This window comes from Miniopterus schreibersii (genome assembly GCF_964146895.1).
Source record: "Miniopterus schreibersii genome assembly, chromosome: 1".
NCBI lineage: Eukaryota > Metazoa > Chordata > Mammalia > Chiroptera > Miniopteridae > Miniopterus > Miniopterus schreibersii.
The window spans coordinates 179,269,027-179,289,036 of record NC_138101.1 but is presented as its reverse complement, the minus strand read 5'-3'; the positions used below and the strand labels follow the sequence as shown (position 1 = coordinate 179,289,036).

The following is a 20,010-nucleotide window of genomic DNA, read 5'->3' as shown; positions in this document are numbered from 1 at the left end:
TTCTAGTTATGTTCCCATTTTTCCATTCCTGACAGTTATCATTTATATCTTCTCTTTTTCTTGACCAGTGTTGCAAACATTGTTTTATTAATCTTTTCAAAGAGCTGTGCTTTTCCTTGACCTCTCTGTTGCATGTTTGCTTTACTCACTTAGTGAATCTTGGTGGTTTATATTTGTAATTGAGGATCTATACTGAGCAATATATTTACTCAGATTACATTTCTATTTATATATAAATATATATATATTTATGTTTTTCAGTGAATGGAGGTTATGCCTCTGGTGATTTGGGGGGAGGGGACAGGATCTGTAAGTAATAGTGATGTCAGAGGAACTGAAGGGCCAGACCTCCCAGACACGAGTGCGAATGAGGCTCTTGATATTTTCAGAAAATGAATTTTCTGAGACTCACATGGAAGGATGGGATGTGGAGGAAGGCTTTATTTGCATAAAGTTATACTTCTTGGGTTCCAAAGTCCCATGCCTCTTAAGCCAGTCCTGGTAAAGGGGCATTTGGGAGTTCAGCAAAGCCAGAAACAAGACCAGTGCCCAGAGTTTCTGTTCCATGTTGCAGCCAGGTGTGTTTAGTGTTCAGGCCAGATTAAAGCCCATAAGTCCATGTGTGGAGCCCAGCATGGCTGTGTGCCATGTGCTCACAGGGGAGTGCAGCCCCCTGCGCAAGTCCCAAGAGGGTCCAGCGCCCTGGAGCCAAGAGCAAGTGGCTCCTTTGTCTAGAAGTTTATATATTTAGATCTTGCAACGGCCACTCCCATTCTGGCCGACTGTCTGTTTCCGGGTGTGATTGACAGGCAAGCATTTTCCCATGTCACTCCAACCTTACTAGATATGTGCCTAGACTGTCTTTGTCCAGTCCCTCCCCCATTGATGAGCAGGGAACAGACTTGGACAGTGTTAAATGTAGCTTTTTGGCAAAGCTGTATAAATGGCATGGTTATATCGTCTTCCCTTTTACTCCTTTCCTGTTAAATAACAACCTGATTATTACAACAGTATCAGTAGATCTTCTGGGTGTGGTAGTTTCCCATCCCTCTGGTAGCCGTAAGTTACCTGAGGCACTGACTTCCTTGCCTTCAACACTAGTTACTTCCTAGAAATGTTTTCTGTCCTTGCGGTCTTCAGCGTTACAACTTCTTTCTTCCTTTCGGTCTTTTTCTCCCCCTTGCTCGCTCTCTGCTTGCTTCATTTCTGTTGCCTTTGTGAGCTATTCTTTGTCAGGGGGTCCTAGTCTGGGCCCTTTTCCTTTTCTCTGCTCCCTCTACTCTCAGGAAATCCTCAACCCTGCTTATGACTTTTAATTATCTTCTCTATACCGGAGACTCACAAATGTATATATTTAAGTGAGATTTCTTTGCTGAATTTGAAACTGATTATTCATTCAGCTTATCCCCTTCCCCCCCACTTGTCTCTTTCTCCATCAGTGCAGGTCAAGGGAGTAACAATAAGGGTCCTGAGGTGGGAGTATGCTTTGGTGTGTTAGTGGATCAGCAAGGAGAACAGCTGTATGAACAAAGGACAGAATAAGTAGGAGACGAATCAGAGAGGTAAAGAGGGAGGGACGGGTAGGGGCTGCAGCAGGCGTTTTGGGTAGGACCTCGTAGAACACTGTATAGACTTTTACTGTGAATGACATGGGAAACCATTGGAGTATTCTGAGCGAAGTAATGATAGGGTATGACCTGTTGTAACAGAATTTACTCTCTCCTGTGTGGGAATTGAGTGCTGGGGATAAGAATGGAAGCAGAAGACAAGTTAGGAGGTTATGGGAATAATCAATGTGGGAGACGATGGTAGCTAACCAGTAGGATAATTGTGGGTGTGGTGAGAAATGATCAGATTCTAGGTAAATCTTGAAGGTTGAAACAGCAGGAGTTGCTGATTGGATGTGAGATTGGACAAAAAGGAGAATCAAGGGTGACTAAGATTTTTGTTCCGAGCCTCTCAAAGGATAGAATTATCACTAACTGAGGTGGGGAAGACTGTGGGACAAGCTGGTGTAGGGGTGAGGGTGGGAGGGAAGATAAAGAATGTAGTTTGGACATACTTATTTTGAGATGCCAATTCAACATTCAAGTGGTGATGCCAAGTAGGCAGCACAAATCTGGATTTTTAAAGAAGGCCCCGCTGGAGATACACGTTTTGGAGTTATCAGCATATATGTGGTCTTTAATACCGTGAGACGGGATGAGATCACCAATAGGATGAGTGCAGAGAGGGAAAAAATGTCCACAGACTGAGCACTAGAGCACTCCTTTAGAAGTGGGGAGATAGAAAAGAATAACAGTGAAGTCGCTGCCAGTGAAGAGAGCCTATGAAAACCAAATGCAAAAGCAATTCAAGGAGAAGGGACATCTGACTCCTATATTAGATTTTAACATCCATGAGCAATATCAGTCTTACTTGCTGTTGTATCCCCAGCATTTCTAAGAGTGCCCAACATCAGTAAATATTTGTTGAATGAATGCACAACCATGTCCATTATACAATGACTAACATGTTCTGGATGACTTAGACAGCTCTACCATAATAATACTGGCCCAATTTGTACTTTGGAACTTGAGCAACACCATTGCTCAGCAAGAGGCTAAGCTCTTGCCCTTCACTTTTGCCCATGGGGAGCAAAAAAGTGCAGAGGCACCACTGTCCTCTCCATCCTTACCAGTTACAGTTATTTTACTTGTGCTGTCTCCAATGTCTGGAAGAGCCTTGGAAGCTTGCAACCAAGGAAGTAAAAATTTGTGGAGATTAAAGTGTGTTCAAGGTGTTATTGATACTAAGTGACAGAAACTGGGTTCTCAAACTTTAAAGTTTATATATTGTCTTCCATGCCATGCAGATTTTAAGCTCTTACTTAATGATTAAGAGCAAAGTCTTGGTTCAAATACTACTTTTCCAGGTATGTGCCATAAGTTATCCACTCCTGTGCCCAGTTCTGCCAACTATAAAATGGGGATAATAGCAATACCCACCTGTTAGGACTGTTTTGAGAGTTAAATGAGTTAGTATTATTTTAGGTTGGGACCTGATACTTGCTCAGGACTCAGTAAGTGGTGGCTATTTTCATTATCACCTTTTCTTCTGAGGTCATTCAGCTTAGTTGTCACCTCTCTTGGGAAATGTATCTGACTGTCTCCCCTCCACCCCAGTAACTTGGGCTTCCAAGAACCCTGTACACACCATCTTATAACACTTAACCATTCCACTGTAATTCTGTATTTTCATGTCTCTTTACCCCAGATGGACACTGAGCAGCTTTTCAGGGCAAGAGAGTCTTCACAGCTCTGTACAGTGTTCTTGACACTACACACATGCACGCATGAGCTTGCGGTTTCTATAGCCAGGGTAGTAACTATAAGGCTTGGCCTATTTATTATTTTTATTTTAGACACTACTTTTTCTTACTAGATTCCTTTGTGAAACTAATTCACTGGAGATCTTTTGGGATCATTGCTTGCTTTTATGAAGACCATAAAGACAGAAAGCACGTTTTCCTGTGCTTTCTTTGACGCTATGACTTTTGCCTTTTTATATCTCTTTACAATTTTTTGGTTCCTTATCTGGCTATTTTGTTTATAAGCCTTGTTCTTTCTGCTGATTTGCTCTAACAGTTCTCCTTCAGATATTACAAAGGGAGCCTGTGTCTTTTAACGCTTTGTCTTAGTGATTATGCCACACATTTGTTCCCTTAGACCTGGTTAAAGGGTGTAGCCACAGAGCTAATATGATGAACGCACTGGAACACGTTTCCAGCGTTTCCTACTGAGTGCAACCCTATTGAAAATGGAGAGAACTGAGTACTTACTAAGGAAAAGCAAAAGACATTTAATTTCAGAAGTTGGCCGTTTATCTTTCAATTAAACAAAGAATCAAGAAAACCTACCTTTGATCACACTTTCTAAATTAATGAACTGTGGTCATTGGGCAATGATCATGCGGTATCTTCTCTTTCCAAAGATATTTTCTTTGAACCAGTGAATATTTTGTAACCCTTCCATTTCCTGTTCTAAGTTGTAAGGATATTTTCTTGATTAGGGACTCTTAAAAACAGTGTACTCTGATAAAAACATAAGGTACTGAGCCCTGGCCAGTGTGGCTCAGTTGGTTGGAGCGCCATCCCTTACTCTGAAAGGTTGTTGGTTTGATTCCCAGTCAGTGCACATACCCAGGCTTCAGATTTGATCCCGGGGGGCGGGGGGCACATACGGGAAGCAACTGATTGATGTTTCTCTCATACATCAATGTTTCTCTTTTTCTCTCTCTCCCTTTCCCTCTCTCTAAAATCAGTGAGAAAAGAACATACCCTCAGTGAGGATAAAAACAAAACCGTAAGATATTGAGGTAAGGAAAAACTGTGTGAATAGAATTATTGTGTAAAGAATTGTGAATAGTGAGGAAGGGGACTGCCCCTTGGAGCTGAGCCACTGTCTTAGCTTTCTCCGTAGCCTGTGCACTCACAATAAGAAGAGCTCACCAACAGTGGCACTGCTGTTCATCGTTGCACTCTCCTCTCACGACATTTCTGTAATTTTTAGTCATAGTTGAGGGTCAAAGAACCGACACAGCTCCTTCTAATGTATATCTTGCCTAGACCTCACAAGGTGCCATCTTTTCCTTGTCCAGTGTCAGCTGTATTCCTGCCAGAGTGGTAGTCCATTCCCCAACACTTTGGTACCCTTAATATATATCTGAGTTCTACGGCATTGTCTCATTTTACACTGGGGATCGTTTCTGTATTCTCACAATGCACTCTTCCACACAAAGTACTTGGAGGGCATCTTTTGTATGTTAAACCTTTTATACCACAGTGGCCAAAATGATCTTGCATATTAATTGTTGAATAGCAGCTCACAGAGGCTCCTTACTGTTTGGCCAAAATATAGTAACATTGTTTGTTGTGACTGTTGCACATTTTGTGATAACAGTAGGTACTGTCACCACAAGGCATCTCATCCTACACATAGAAATCCTCAGGGCACCACCTTGACCGTCCATGGCACCAGTCAGAAAGGTCGCATTCACTGATGTGTATTCTACAGGGCTTTCCAGGAGAGGTCCAAGAGCATAGCACGCCCACGGTTTTCAATTCACAGTTGGAGCCGCAGCAAGCGTCCTTTCTGCACTGACGTTCTGACCCACAGTCTTCTTCATCGTCTACTACCTTGTTACCATGTTCCAATGGGGTAGCATTTCAAAAAGCCAGTGTATGTTCGCCTGACAGATTTCCTCTCCCGTGGTTAATGAGGTTTAAAGAACTTCCATGACTGCAGTTGCAGTGTTGTTTTCCTGCATACACAGAATTTCTCCATGTAAGACATGCCAAGGTTATGGCCCAGCTGGTGAGCAGTAACCACTGCAAAATGAAAGAAACCCTCTTTGATGCATTTACAAACTGCTGGCCCAAAATGAGGGTAGCATACTCCTGAGTTTCAAGCCAGACCAAATATATTAGAAAAACTCTTGCCCACAAAGAGATGCCCAGAATAATGTGGCAAACAGAGATAAAGATGAGCACTTCCACTCACTGGAATTGGCAAGTAGTTGATTACGTCTTGAAAAGCTTCCCCTGGTTCCAAATCTCAGCCCCAATTAAGGAAGCATGAAGGGCTAGCTGTGGATAGATGGAATCTACTAATTTGATCACATTGAATATATATTTCTTCTGCTGCCTTTGAGACATTCCTGTTTGGGTAATTAAAACTATAGCTGTCCATCTATAGGACCAACTCCACAAAGGGCCTGTGGGTCCACCAACTGGGAGTTTGGTGGTGGTTTTGAATTCTCTGCCTCCAACTCCAGCTTCTGATGCTGGATTTCGTCTTCTGTCACGCCACATTTCATTGCTGGGAATTAAGTCTTATCTTGTTACTGTGTATCTTATACAGTTGCTGTTCAGATGTGGTAGAGTGCCTTACCGGCGGGCTCGATTTCATAAGCGAGATTGTTTATCTGTAACATCCCTTGAAGGGCCCCCAAACAGGTACAGAGGAGCATGTGGACTCGGGCCACTCCACATCACCATGATAGTAGTAGTCATCCTGGACAACGGGCTGGCTCTCCTGGAGGGTGTGCCGCTCTGTGTAGGTGAACACTGGCAGTCGTCTGGAAACCAGGAGGCTCTTAGGCTGTAGACAAATGCTGTGGGTGCCGCCCTCCAAGCACAGGCTGGTGCTGGGGGCACGGGGCCTTCCAGGAAATCACCACTAGGGAGGGGCCTGAGTGCATTTGAACCCAGTGAGTATTCTGCAATTGTTGGATGTCGTGTTTTATATGTGTCAGTTAGGTTAATTTGATAAACCTTGCTTAAATCTTTTTGTTTTGGTTTGGTTTTTTGGTCTGATCTATCAGTTGCTCAGAGAAGTGTGTTAATACCTACAAGCAGATTTTGGATTTTTCTCTTTCTCCTTTTGATCTCTCAACATTTGCTTTATATATTTTGTAAAAGGGGAAAGATTTGTACGCTCTGAAGAGAAACACTAGAGTGCTTTATATCTTTGAAGCTATTTATTTAGATACATATTCCTGTTGAATTTTATATTAAATGTATCTTTATGTAACTACTTCATCATTTCTATTAATATGGTTTGTTTCCTTAATTTTGCCAGTGTGAGTTAGTAAAATATTGTAATTATTCTGGAGTAGAAGTTCTTTCCTCTCAATTCAGATTGAACTTATTCCTCTGGAACATGTTGAATTAGATTCTGATTTGCATTTAGAGCCAATAAAGGGTGTTAAGAGTACATTTTGAGGAGACTAGACATTCCCTTGCAGGACAACTTCCCTAGCAGAGATAATGACAGGGTCTCAAGCTAGAGGTGGCTAGACTTCTCTCGGGAGAGGGCTGGGTTCTCTCCCTGCTAAAGGAGACTCAGATACTTGCAGGCTCTAGATATTCAGAATCAGTCAAGTCCAGCTGGAATTCCCCTTTGCAGCTGTCAAGGTTTTCCCCCTTCTCAGCATCCTAACTTTCCCGCTCAAGTCTTGGCAAATCTATGTATTCAACTTACACTGTGGTTCTCTAACTCCACAATTAAAATTTGACTTTCTATGAGGTTGACTCTGTGTCTGAAAGAAAGGAGACATTCTTTTAGGTCCACGATTATCAGCTCTCTGAGCTGAGAATTTAGAACTGTGAGCTTCATTGTATAAATTCTACAGGAGAATTCAGTATAGCCAACCTGCTCCTCAGTCCTTGAGATACTTACCATCACAGCTGGGTCCCCACACACTTGCTTCAATAGGGCACTTCATCACAATCCACATTCGGTGGCAGTTTAATTATGATGCCAGTACATGCTCGTTCCTCATTGGACAGGAGTTCAGCAGTGTGTTAAAGCCATGGACATGCCCAAACCAATCCCAGAGTCCCGTTTTGTCTGTCTCTCTCGGCAGCACTCTTGGTACCAAGTTCTGTATCTGTCAGGATCTAGTCCAGAAGAAAAAAATCCACCAAGCGTAATTAATATAGGGAATTCTTTAAAAGGTGCTAGAGACCGGAAAAGGTAAAAAGGAAACAATACTGAGGTACATAGGTAGGAGTTGCCAGAAGGAGACCCACCCCTAAGAATGGGGGAACAAAAGGAAGAGGTCGAGGTTATCATAACATAGAAACTCTTATAACGGGCCTCATAGATCTAGACCTGGACTGTAGAAGATAGGGCATTGCCCAGGCGATGCTGGTAATTTAGGAACTCAGAAAAGGAGCATTGTGGAGCTGATAGCTGTACCTCTTATAAAGTAATGCTGAGTTGGTGCTGGCTTCTTAGGGAATTGGAAGAAGTTCCTCCAAAACTGTGACTCGGATCTCGGAGAGAGGTGCTACATACATGGGGCTTGTACCAAGGCAGGTGGTGGTGTGACCTGGAACATCAGAGAGGGACACTGGCTGACTGTTGTGGGTTGCCTAGGGTACTGGAGCATGGCTCTATACAAGTGGTTCTCAGGAGGGTTCACTGTCCCCCGGATACTTGTACCTGTGATAGGCCTTGATGGAACTGGTTCTGGGTCTTTGTGGTAACCTACCCTCACCACCAGAGCAAGGCATCATTGCTGGGGATTCACAGAAAGTAACAGCAGGCAAATAGGTGGTAATAAGTCCCTTGTTCTCTCCTTTTGTCTTTCATTCTCCCTCTAGTGCCCTGATTGGTAGAACTTCATCCCGGAAGGCAAATAGCAATGGAGAAATACACCATGCAGAGTCTTAGCTCCAGCTTCATAGACAGAGTATAAGTTTTAGTTTTGGAGTTTAGGAAATACCTGATAATCAGCATAAGAAAGGGCTGCCAAATGCTGCTATAGTTTCTCTTGTGACAGGTAATGGCAGGTGACATGAATGTGATCTCTGTGAAGCTGTATGATATTCTTCTTACTCTTACTATTGAAAGGGCTGGAGGGCGCCCACGGGACTCGGACCAACCTCACAAGAGTGGTTGACAAGCAAATGCTCGTTTTGAAGGAACTGCTGAGCTAAAGCCAGCCCTGATATTATTTATTTTTATGTCTTATTTAGCTGTGGCTCACTAAATCGATTTCATGGCCCTGTATGGTTTGTGAAACACTGAATTAGCCCGAGATTGAGAGTGAATGGAGGCATGGAAGATAGGAGTTTTAAGGAGTTGAAATAGCTGTCGGAAGTATAGGTGGTGCCAAAAAAAATGTATACATATTTCAAATTATTATAAAAAGTCAAGTGTTTATTAACGTATAGTTCATTTTCAAAATTTAAAAGAATCTACAGAAATGAATACTTTCTTTTGTCAATGCCTGTTTTCAAACTGATGACCGTTCTGGTCCAGGCATCGCTGATAACTTGAAGCAGTGGAGTTGCAAACATCAAGAATCATTTTTTTCAGTATTTGTGCGCCTTCAATTTGTCAGCTGTTGCCAGTTTTGTACCATAAACTTTATCTTTTTTGTATCCTCATAAAAAAGTCTAGTGGATAAGTTTTCTTTGTTCTAAGCTTAGTCTGGCTTCGCGCGTTATTTCAAATCAGCTAAACCTGAAAAGGAGTGAAAATTGAGTTATCGACTGTTAAAGTGTGTATACATTTTTGAGGGGAAACCCTAGACCCCCCCAATAATGTATACACACTTTGAATAATTATAAAGGCAGTGTTTGCACTTCAACTGCATTTTCAAAATTCCAGTAGCATTTTAGGATGAGTTTCCTCTGTTTAAAGCTTAGTCTGACTGAAAAGAAAGAAACATCAGTTGAGCTATCAGCTGTGAAAGTGTGTATACATGTTTTTGGGACACCTGTAGAGGAAAGAATTAATGATTGCTACAGAGGATACACTGCTTGAAGTGCCGGTAATGCTAGAAAAGAAGGGCTTTGGAGTAACATCAGTACCATCACATCATTGATGGTAAGGTTAGATATTCCCTCAGAGCTTGTCTTTGGAGTCATGCAGTGTTGACAGAGACTGGTGAGCACCCTCAAAGACTTTCGTCAGTAAACTTTTCTATTACCGCCACATCATGTTTCTGACAAAATTTAGTATGGGTTATTTTCTTTATAACATTTTATTGTTAATAATTCTCTTCCAAATGCGTATCCATCTTAATAACCCCAGATCTATAGCAAGTACCAAGGATATCATGACAGTCATGAAGAGGAAATCTGGTCATTAGGATTTCACCTCTGTCAGAGATGCTTTCTCTAAAAGGTTTCATCTAGCATTCTTGGTTTTCAGTAGCCATCCATTAGTTCTGGAATATTATCCAGATGTATGCAGGCATTCTTTTCTTTTTAAAAAAAAACTATGTTTTTATTGATTTGAGGGAGAGAGGGAGTGAGAGGGGGAGAGAGAGAGAAACATCGATCAGCTTCCTCCTGCACGCCCTCTACTTGGGATCAAACCCGCAACCCAGGCATGTGCCCTGACTGGGAATCAAACCGGCAACCTTCTGATGCCTGGGGATACTTTTAACTGATAGTCAGTGAATGAGAAAAATTAGCTTTTGCCTGAGCTAAAATTATGTTTGCAATAGGAGTCGTGATGTAAGGCCACTTGAATTGTGGTCTTTTGAACATTTTAACAAACTGATTCTCGGTTTAAACTCTTCAGTCCAGCTTTCTCTAGAGAGCTCAACTAATTCGCCAGCCATGTAAAACATGTAATAGAATCTGTGTTTATGCAGCCAGGATGAGTCTCTTATGATTGAGAGCATGATGCACTGGGCGGGGTAGAGAAAAGGCTGCTGCCGTCATGCTGTGAGTAGAGGCAATCAGGCTGTCTGCCTTGCCCCAAAATAGCAGCCCCACTCCCTGTTACTCCATCAGTATGGCTGCCTCCCTGGACATTCGTCCAGTCTTTTCTGCAGATAAGATTGCATTGTAAAATAAAAAATTATCTTCATTGGAGGGGGTCTCTCAAAACTAATGAGTCCCTTAAGTGGGGCTTACTTTGATTGGTAACTTCAAACAGAATGGGAGGGGGGGTGTAGATAAGATGTCTGCAGAAGAAAAGAGATGGAACAAACTGTTTGAATAAAGGGACCAACAATGTTGGGTTTTGGATGGGGTGTCCACGTACTTGTTGAAGATAGCAGAGCATCGGTAGATTTGGGATAGAAGAGAAATTTGGAAGTCAGATGTCAGTTTTTTTAATGTGGAAAATTTTTATGCCAGTTTACATGTTTAGAGAATAGTCTGTAAGGAAACTTTATGTATCTCCCATACAGGTTCAACTATAATCCACCTGATAAATCTCCTTCATCTGTTTTTCTGGAATCCTACCTTTTTGCCACCTCCTCCCCTTACATATGTATAAGAGCAACCTCGGGTATTTTACTGATTCAAGCCTTGTCCCAACTGAAGAATCACTTTTTACGCCACTTTCTTCTCTCTCCCCCTCTCCCCCACCCTCCTACCCTACCCACCGCTCTTTAGCTCTGTTTTCAACTTCGAGCACTGCAGCTCTGATGGTCCAGCTCTTCCAAGACAGATCTGTAAAGGTCAGCCCTGCACCCTGAGCAGCTCAAAGGGAGAAACTGTACCAGCAGCGCCTCATGCCCGGCCCTCTCCTCTACCATGGACAGGTGGCTCCATAATGATAGTTCCATAATGGCAGCGGGTGAGGCCCCGATGCACATCAAGGTCAGTCTTCTGCTGCTGTGGTTTGGGGAGTGTCTGTCCATTTCTGGCCACTCTCAGGCCAGCCCCTCCCAGCGCTTCTCCTCCCGAGAAGTTGTGATCCCCTTGAAGGTGCCCAGCAGGGGCAGAGATGCTAAGGCTCCAGGCTGGCCCTCCTACAGCCTTCAGTTTGGGGGCCAAAGACACATTGTCAACATGAGGGTCAAGAAGCTCTTGGCTTCCAGACACCTACCAGTGTTCACCTACACGGACCAGCATGTCCTCCAGGAGGATCAGCCTTTTGTTCCTGATGACTGCTACTATCATGGTTATGTGCAGGGTGTCCCCGAGTCCCTGGTTGCCCTCAGTACCTGTTCTGGAGGCTTTCAAGGAATGCTACAGATAAGTGACCTTGCTTATGGAATCGAGCCAATTAGGTTTTCTGCCACATTTGAACACCTGGTGTATAAGATAGATAGTGATGATATACAGCTCCCACCTATGAGATGTGGCTTAACAGAAGAGAAAATAGCACGTCAATTGGAGCTGCGAGAGTTCTGTAGGTCCACTCTGATGCAAAGTTCTTATGTGGGCTGGTGGACTCACTTGCGATATCTTGAGCTGGTAGTGGTTGTGGACCATTTCCGATACCTTTTCTCTGAAAGTAATGTGTCACTAGTGCAGCGTGAAGTACTTGATGTTGTCAATATATTGGGTATCTTCTATCAGCCTTTCAAGGTTGATGTAATTTTGACTGGAATTGAGGTCTGGGATAAAGGAAACCAAATTCCCACCGATGACATAGTTCAGATGCTGGAAGACTCTGCTTCCTGGAAGCTTCTCCAACTTGATGCCTGACTGCAACATGATGATGCCCGTCTTTTCATAAAAAAATATTTTGGCAGAAAGCTTGGTATTGCCTACATCGGAGGACTATGCCAGCATCCTTTTAATTGTGGAATTGGTATATTCCAAGGCAACAGTCTGTATTCTTTTGCCATTACTGTGTCCCATGAGCTTGGTCATAATTTGGGTAATCAGCACGACACTGAATGGTGTGTGTGTGTGTGTGTGTGCTTCCCAGTGGTGCATAATGGCTCCTACCGTGCAGGGGACAACTAAATTCAGCAACTGCAGTTGTGCCTACTATTGGGACCACACTATGAGTAAAGGCATGTGTATTTACCCTCCTCCATATCCAGGGAATGTTTTCAGGTTACAGTATTGTGGGAACCTAGTTGTTGAAGAGAGAGGAGTGTGACTGTGGATCTACAAAGCAGTGTGAACATCACCCCTGTTGTCTGCTGAACTGCACTCTGAGGCCTGGTGCTGCTTGTGCTTTTGGGCTGTGTTGCAAAGACTGCAAGTTCATGCCATCAGGGACTTTGTGCAGACAACAGATGGGTGAATGTGACCTTCCAGAGTGGTGCAATGGGACATTCCATCAGTGCCCAGAAGATGTATATGTGCAGGATGGGATTCCCTGTAGTGACGGTGCCTACTGCTATCAAAAGAGATGTAATGGCCATGACAAACAGTGCAGGGAGATTTTTGGTGAAGGCGCAAAGAGTGCGTCTCGGAATTGCTATAAAGAAATCAACTCCCAGGGAAACCGTTTTGGCCACTGTGGTCTAACTGGTACGGCATACCTCAAATGTAATACCGCAGACATCCTCTGTGGGAGAGTTCAGTGTGAGAACATGTCAGTTATTCCTAATCTGGTAGAACATGCTACAGGACTTCAGGGTCAGTTCAATGACACCACTTGCTGGGGTATTGATTATCATTTGGGGATGTCCATACCTGATATTGGTCGAGTGAAAGATGGCACAGTGTGTGGTCCAGAAAAGATGGGCATCTACCAGAAGTGTGTCAGTATGGTCCATCTGCCACAGCCCTGTCGGTGTGAGACCTGCCACATGAATGGGGTCTGCAATAATAAACAGCATTGCCACTGCAACCGTGGGTGGGCACCTCCCAACTGCACGCACAAGGGCAATGGAGGTAGTGATGATAGCGGCCCACCTCCTAAGAACCAAGGACCAGAGGCAAAGTTGGCTTACGTGTCGTTATTGTGCCTTGGTCCTTTGTTTGCTTTCTTTTTGTATCGCTTCCTTGTGCTTTGTAAGAAACATAAAAGGAAAAATAGAGAAGAGGTAAAGGAGGAAGAGGAGATAAAGGAGGAAGAGAAGGAACAGTAAAGCTCCTGCTTCATTTTAAAAATCTCATTTTTTTAATAGTAGAGAAACATGTCTACTATTTAAAGCAAAATTTAAGGATCTCTCATGTCTGGATCATGTTATACTGAAGGATTCCTAGCATGTTCTTAACTTCCTCTTCAGTGTTTCAAGCAATATTAGAAGTTTATTATTTCTGGAAATCATGTATCTTTTTTTTTTAAAGAATTTTTATAAGAATTTATTTGAACCCTGGCTGATGTGGCGCAATTTGTTGAGTGTTGTCATGTGCACTGAAAAGTCACTGGTTCAATTCCCAGTCAGGGCACATGCCTGGGTTGTGGGCTCGGATCCCCAGTACGGGGCATGCAGGAGGCAGCTGATCAATGTCTCTCTCTCACATCGATGTTTCTCTCTCTCTCATTTCCTCCCTAAAATCTATAAAAAGACTTTTGAAAAAGAATTTATTTGAGCCAAATTGAGAACATGCTGGGGACCAAGATCTCAGATGCTCCGTGGAAGTCGTCTCTTTATGTACCTTGAGCAGAAGAACAGCAAAGACACATTTTGAAGCTGATGTTTATCAGATCTAAACCTTCTCCCACCTTTGTTCTGTAAGATGTAATGTCTGGGATGTGCCACTATATACCCCATTTCTGTTTTGCCAGCACTCTTCCAGGTAGCTATGCCAAAAGGGGGCAGAGAAGTAGCCTGGAATGAAAGATGAGGGGAGAAGAGAGTTTAATTCCCTGCGTGCTAAAAGTTACACTTAGTGTCATTTTGGCTGGGACCATTCACTCTGGTAGCTATGCTTGGTTTGGGGTTCCAGTTTTGTTGGATTTGTTAGAACCACCTTCATTCTTCCTGAGAAGTACCAGCACCAGTTAGCCACTGACACCTTCAGAGATCTGAGTTGCAGCTCTGGGGTTAGCAGGGTGATTCTCCTCTGAGTTCCTGAAGCATGAGCACTAGCTGGTCACTTGCCCTCCTTAAAGGGCCTTGGTCCCTGCTCTGCAGAGGATCTCCTTTAATCATGAGTACTCTAATAAGCTCAACTTCTTTTCTTTGTTCCCCTGGCCCTAGGGCTATTTGGTACTTTATCAGTAATTACTCCATTGTGATAGTTTAAGTTCTCCAGAAGCAGACACTCAATTGGAGTTTTAGTGTCTAAGATGTTTATTAGGAATGAACACCTGGAAAGGAAAGCATTCTGTGATGAAGCCAGTTTTACAGACAGAGAAACTGAATTATTTTGTAGGCCTAAACAAACCTTGGCCAACTTGGATGAGCACTGTGGACCAAATATTTCCTGTCATATTTTTCTTGCTTTGGGATGCAATGGCAGGGCCTTCATACCCTAGTTATAGATGAAATGTAGGTATTGGTGGTTCTGGACCTCACCTTCACTGCCTGTTCCATATGATTGTTTCCTTGAAGTTATAAAGTTTAATGAGGGCAAGACCTCTGATTCCTGACAATCCAGTACTTTGTTTTCTCAAAAATATTTGGAAGAATTAACTGTTGAAATCCTTTGTGAACCTATGGTTTCAGATTCAATCCCTTTAACAGAGGTAGAACTATTCAGTTTTTTAATTCTTTGTGTCAATTTTGGTGAATTATGTTTTTCAAGGCATTTCTCCTGTTTTCGTATTTTCCTCAAAGTTATTAGCATGAAGTGTTCATAGTATCTTTTCATATTTATGTCTCTAATTATGTCTCCTTATTCTTTCCTTCCTGATACTGTGCCTTCTCAATTTTGTTCTTGATCAATTTTCTATGTGCCTGTGTTCCTTTACAGTTAAAGATTGTTGTTTTCTTGATCTCTTCTAGTGAAGTTACTATATCCAGCACAGTATCCATGATCGGAGCTGCTAAGTTTATGGTAATTTACCATCACTCACCAAGACCCATTTGATTCTTTGCCGCAGAAATACTATTGAATTAAATGGGAATGGATGTGGATCACCACCTGCAACTGTTAAGTGGCCTCACTAATCTCTGCTGTCTCACTCATGATGTGTTAGTGTTTCTGTCTTACTATGGAGATAGGTGGGTATGGAGGAAATATTTAAGGCTTCTCACTTGGTCTTTGCTACCATAACTCTGACTTCACAGGTGAAAGAACCATTTTGAGGGTCCCGTCATCTCCTGAATTTATTTACTCAGGAGCCAGGGAAATTACCACAGAGTGGGTTCATGGACCTATCGGACCCACTGTGAGATGCCCTTGGATCAGGATTTTATTTAACATGGTCTCCTTCATGAGGCATTTTGGATTCTGTGGTATCTCTGTCAGGTCAGACCTTGCATTTGATAGTCTTCAAAAGATCTGAGTATTCCCCTTTCGCCATTGTGTAGTTACTCTGGTACATGTGTGTCCATTTGGGGAGCAAGTCCCTTTGGGAAACAAGGTCCAGTTGGGGAAACAAGGTAAGGGATGTTCATTGCATATATTTGTGGTGACATTGCAGGGTGCTTCCTAACGGTACCTGGTTTTTCCTTCAGTTGGCAATGGGTCAATGATTGATCTCAGGATTTGAAAATTGGTTGAGATACCCGTTGCAGAAGTTGGCATCAGTATGCTGATCACCACTTTTTGAATCTTTTTTTGTTGTATAATGCAATAAATGCCTTCATTGCCTGCCCTCCTATATCATCCCTAGGAGAGCCAAACTCTATTAGACATGGCCTCAGATATACTTAGGTCAGGGCCCATTACAGTAATTATACCCACCTGTTTCTAATAGTTAAGGACGAACACCTTTTTAAAAAAAAATTTTTTTTTAATTTATCTTTATTATTGAAAGTATTACAGATATCCCCTCCCCCGGTCTCCTCCACCCCGCATCTGCCGCCCACCCCCCCAAGACTTCACCACACTATTGTCTGTGTCCATGGGTTATGCATATATGCATATAAGTTCTTTGATTAATCTCTCCCAACCACTCCCCCACCCCACCTTCCCACTGAGATTCATTAGTCTGTTCCATGCTTCTATGTCCCTGGATCTATTTTGTTCCTCAGTCTATTTTGTTTATTAGATTCCACATATGAGTGAGATCATGTAAAACTGAATCAGGAAGAATCAGAAAACCTGAATAGGCCAATAACAACTGATGAAATCGAAGCAGCAATAAAAAAAAACTCCCAGCAAACAAAAGCCCTGGTCAGGATGGTTTCACAGGGGAGCTTTCTAATTCTTTAAGTTGTAGGGTTGGATAGTTTGCTGAAAATTTTTCTTGCCTTTTGAGGTAGGCCTGCAGTGCTATGAGCTTCCCTCTTAGGACTGCTTTTGCTGTGTCCCATAGATTTTGGATGGCTGTGTGTTCACTTTCATTTGTTTCCAGGAAGGTGGTTTTCTTTCTTTCTTGATCTTATTGGTAACCCATTCACTGTTTAATAACATGCTATTTAGCCTCCATGTGTTTGAATGTTTTTGAGTGATTTTACTGTAGTTGATTTCTAATTTCATGCCCTTGTGATTTGAGATGCTTGATATGATTTCAGTTTTCTTGAACTTGTAGAGACTTGTTTTGTGTCCTAACGTGGTTTATCTTTGAGAGTAACCCATGTGCATTTGAGAGGAATGTATATTCTGCAGCTTTGGGGTGAAATGTTCTGTAAATATCAATTAAATCCATCGGATCTAGTGTGCCATTTACAGTCACTGTTTCTGTGTTGACCTTTTGTCTGGAAGATCTATCCAGTGAAGTCAGTGGGGTGTTAAAGTCCCCAACTATGACTGTATTGCTGTTGATCTCTCCCTTAACGTCCTTAAGGTTACTATTGATAGGTCCTTATTTATTGCCATTCTAATTCTTTATGCCTATGTTTCTCTATTTCTTCTTATTACAGCAGTCCCTTTAACATTTCCTGCAATGCTGGTTTGCTGGTGATAAACTCCTTTAGCCTTTTTTTGTCTGGGAAGCTCTTTATTTCACCATCTAGTTTGAATGATAGCCTTGCTGGATAGAGTAGTCTTGGTTTCAGATCCTTATTTTGCATTACCTTGAATACTTCATGCCCTTCCCTTCTGGCCTGTAGAGTCCCTAATGAGAAGTCAGCCGACAGCCTGTGGGAGCTCCTTCGTAGGTAACGGATTGCTTTTCTCTTGTCGCCTTTAAGATTCTCTCTTTTTCTTCAATTCTTGGCATTTTAATTATGATGTGTCTGGGCTTGGGCCTCTCTGAATTCTTTTTGTTTGGGACTCTCTGTGCCTCCTGAACTTGTGTGACTTTTTCCTTCACCAGGTTAGGGAAGTTTTCTGCCATTATTTCTTCAAACAGGTTCTCTAACCCTTGCTTACTTTCGACCTCTCCTGGCATTCCTGTGATGCGAATATTGTTACGTTTCATGTTGTCCCACAGCTCCCTTAGACTGTCCTCCTGTTTTTTAATTGTTTTTTTCTTTTTGGATCTCTGATTTTTTTTCTACCTTCTTCTAATTCGCTGATTTGATCCTCAGCTTCCTCTAATCTGCTATTTATTTCTTCCAATGTATTCTTTATTTCTGCTATGTCCTTCTTCATTCCTGACTGGTCATTTTTCATAGTTTCCATATCTTTTTTTCATGCTATTGAGCATCTTTACAATCAGTATTCTGAACTCTGTATCTGAGAGATTGCTTATCTCCATTCCATTTAGCTCTTTTTCTGGAGACTTCTCTTGTTCTTTCCTTTGGGGCTTTTTTTTTTTTTTCTTTTTTGTCTCCCCATTTTGGCTGCCTATTCGGGTTTGTTTCTATATATTAGGTAGGCCTGCTAGGACTCTCAGTGTTTTTGGAGGGCCTCTGGTGCAGGCCAATGTCAGACGCTGTTTGTGACTGGCCTTGAGTACCCTGTTTGGAGCTATAACAACCCACAGCTTGAGATCCCCTCTGTTGGGGCTGGGTGCGTTTGGACAGGACCAAGATGCACATCAGAGTCTGCTTTTCCAAGGCCTGGGTCCAGAAGCAGATCAGGCAAAGACTTAAAGCACTCTGAGGTCTGCCTCTGCCTGCAGGCTGATTAATCTGATTCTCTTAATGAGCCTCAGGCTATACAAACTCCACAGGTAGGGAGAGAGGTTTTGCAGCAGGGTGGGCCAATTGCTTCCCCCTCAGGCAAAAGCTGCTTGGAAGATAAATGTCTGTCTGTGAAACATGTCCTCTCCAGTTTGGAGGAATGGCACAGGAATCCAGAGGGGTGTCCTCTGAGCTCTATCTCCAGCATCCACAACCCTAGATTCTCCTCACACAGATCCAGTCCCCTCTGCCCTCCCTCTGTTGGTGCCCAAGGTGAGTGGCTGCACATGAAACTTTGTGTGTTGGCTCTTTAAGAGGGTGCCTGCATTTCCAGCTGTTTCTCCCTGGCAGACAGAAACCTGGCTGCTTTTCACAGCCAGATGTTATGTCGGCACCTTTCTCAGTTCTGGTGCTCTTAGCTGGGAAGCCCAGCCTGGGGTTTAGGCCCCAGAGTCCTCATTGGGAACCCCCACAGCTGAGATATCCCTCTGGGCCTTCAGCTGCTGCCTGTGGGGGCCCAGCCAGCCCTCTCATGCCTCCACACTTCCTACCAGTCTCTATGTGGTCTCCACTTTTCCTCCTGGGTTATGAGGGTGCTCTCCAGCTCGTCTTCAGTTGCAGTTGATTATTCAGGATGGTTTTTCTATATTTTAGTTGTTCAAATATAATCAAATTCCAGTTTGATCCTGGGAGTGTCAGTGTAGCTTCCACTCAGTCCACGGCCATCTTTAATCTCCCTAACACCTTTTTTTTTTTTTTTTTGGGATTCTGGAATCTTCTTACCTTCACTGACCCTAGGGAGCCCATTTCTAAAGCACCCTGTCGAGTCATCAACCCAGGCCTACAGAGACAGCCACTGTTGAGGTCCCAATGCTGACTGCTTTCCTCTGCTTGATGTGCATTTCCTACTGCTTGAGTGAAGACATTCCTCCAGGGCCTTCAGAGTGATGGGGTTAGTGGTGGTTTCTCTGGCCTTTTCTAAGAAATCCATGCTAAAACACCTTCCCTGAATATTGTGACCCCCAAATTCACTTCTCTGCCAAAGTAGTTTTAGCATCTCCACCTCAACTATTATAGTTCAACATTTCCAAGCCTCAAAGATGCAGCACATTAGGATCAGCTCTGGGTATCTTTGCAAGAATGTTAAATCCTGAGCACCTCCTTATTTATAAGCTTTCCCTTGTATAATGTTATATTCTATTTCTCCTGAAGCAGTATCCTCAGGATCTGTTTCTATATATTCCTGGCTTCTGATGGCATATATTAGCCAGCTCCCGGAGCTCTCTTGACCAGTGATCTACTTCCTCTTATCCTAAGAACTGTACTGACCCTAGTTATTGGTCTAGATGCAATGAGAGAAAGTTAAGGACAGATCTTTAGGAAGATTAGTATAATCTTTGGTGAAACATGGTATCCAGGCAATGAGAGGCTGTTCTCTTCTAGCAAAGGGTAAGGAGTGAGTTCTGTTGGCCTAGGGAGTTCATAAGAATCTCAGGATTCAAATTTTCAAGTGCATCCACTCAAATGTCCTCATCCTGAATCTCAGGATAGCATTTCTTCCTTAATAGGACCTCTGATTTTTACATAGGAAACATACCAGAACTCTAAATTCAGTAATCTTTAAAAATCTGCATATTTATGACAAACCTTGGGTATTATTTTCAACACAGTCTATAGAATGAGATTCTCCTCATAGAGGTCTTAGGACTTTTGTACCATGCCCAACTTATTTGGCCTGAGCCT

The 20,010-nt window shown here is 42.8% G+C and overlaps 1 pseudogene across 1 annotated transcript; it reads left to right on the top strand.

Annotated features, from left to right (window-relative positions):
* The first annotated feature begins 11,080 nt into the window (after positions 1-11,080).
* LOC308552287 (disintegrin and metalloproteinase domain-containing protein 20 pseudogene) lies at positions 11,081-17,362 on the top strand (annotated as a pseudogene). The gene is made up of 2 exons: positions 11,081-13,142; positions 17,311-17,362. The product of its transcript is annotated as a disintegrin and metalloproteinase domain-containing protein 20 pseudogene (transcript).
* Positions 17,363-20,010: the final 2,648 nt, after the last annotated feature.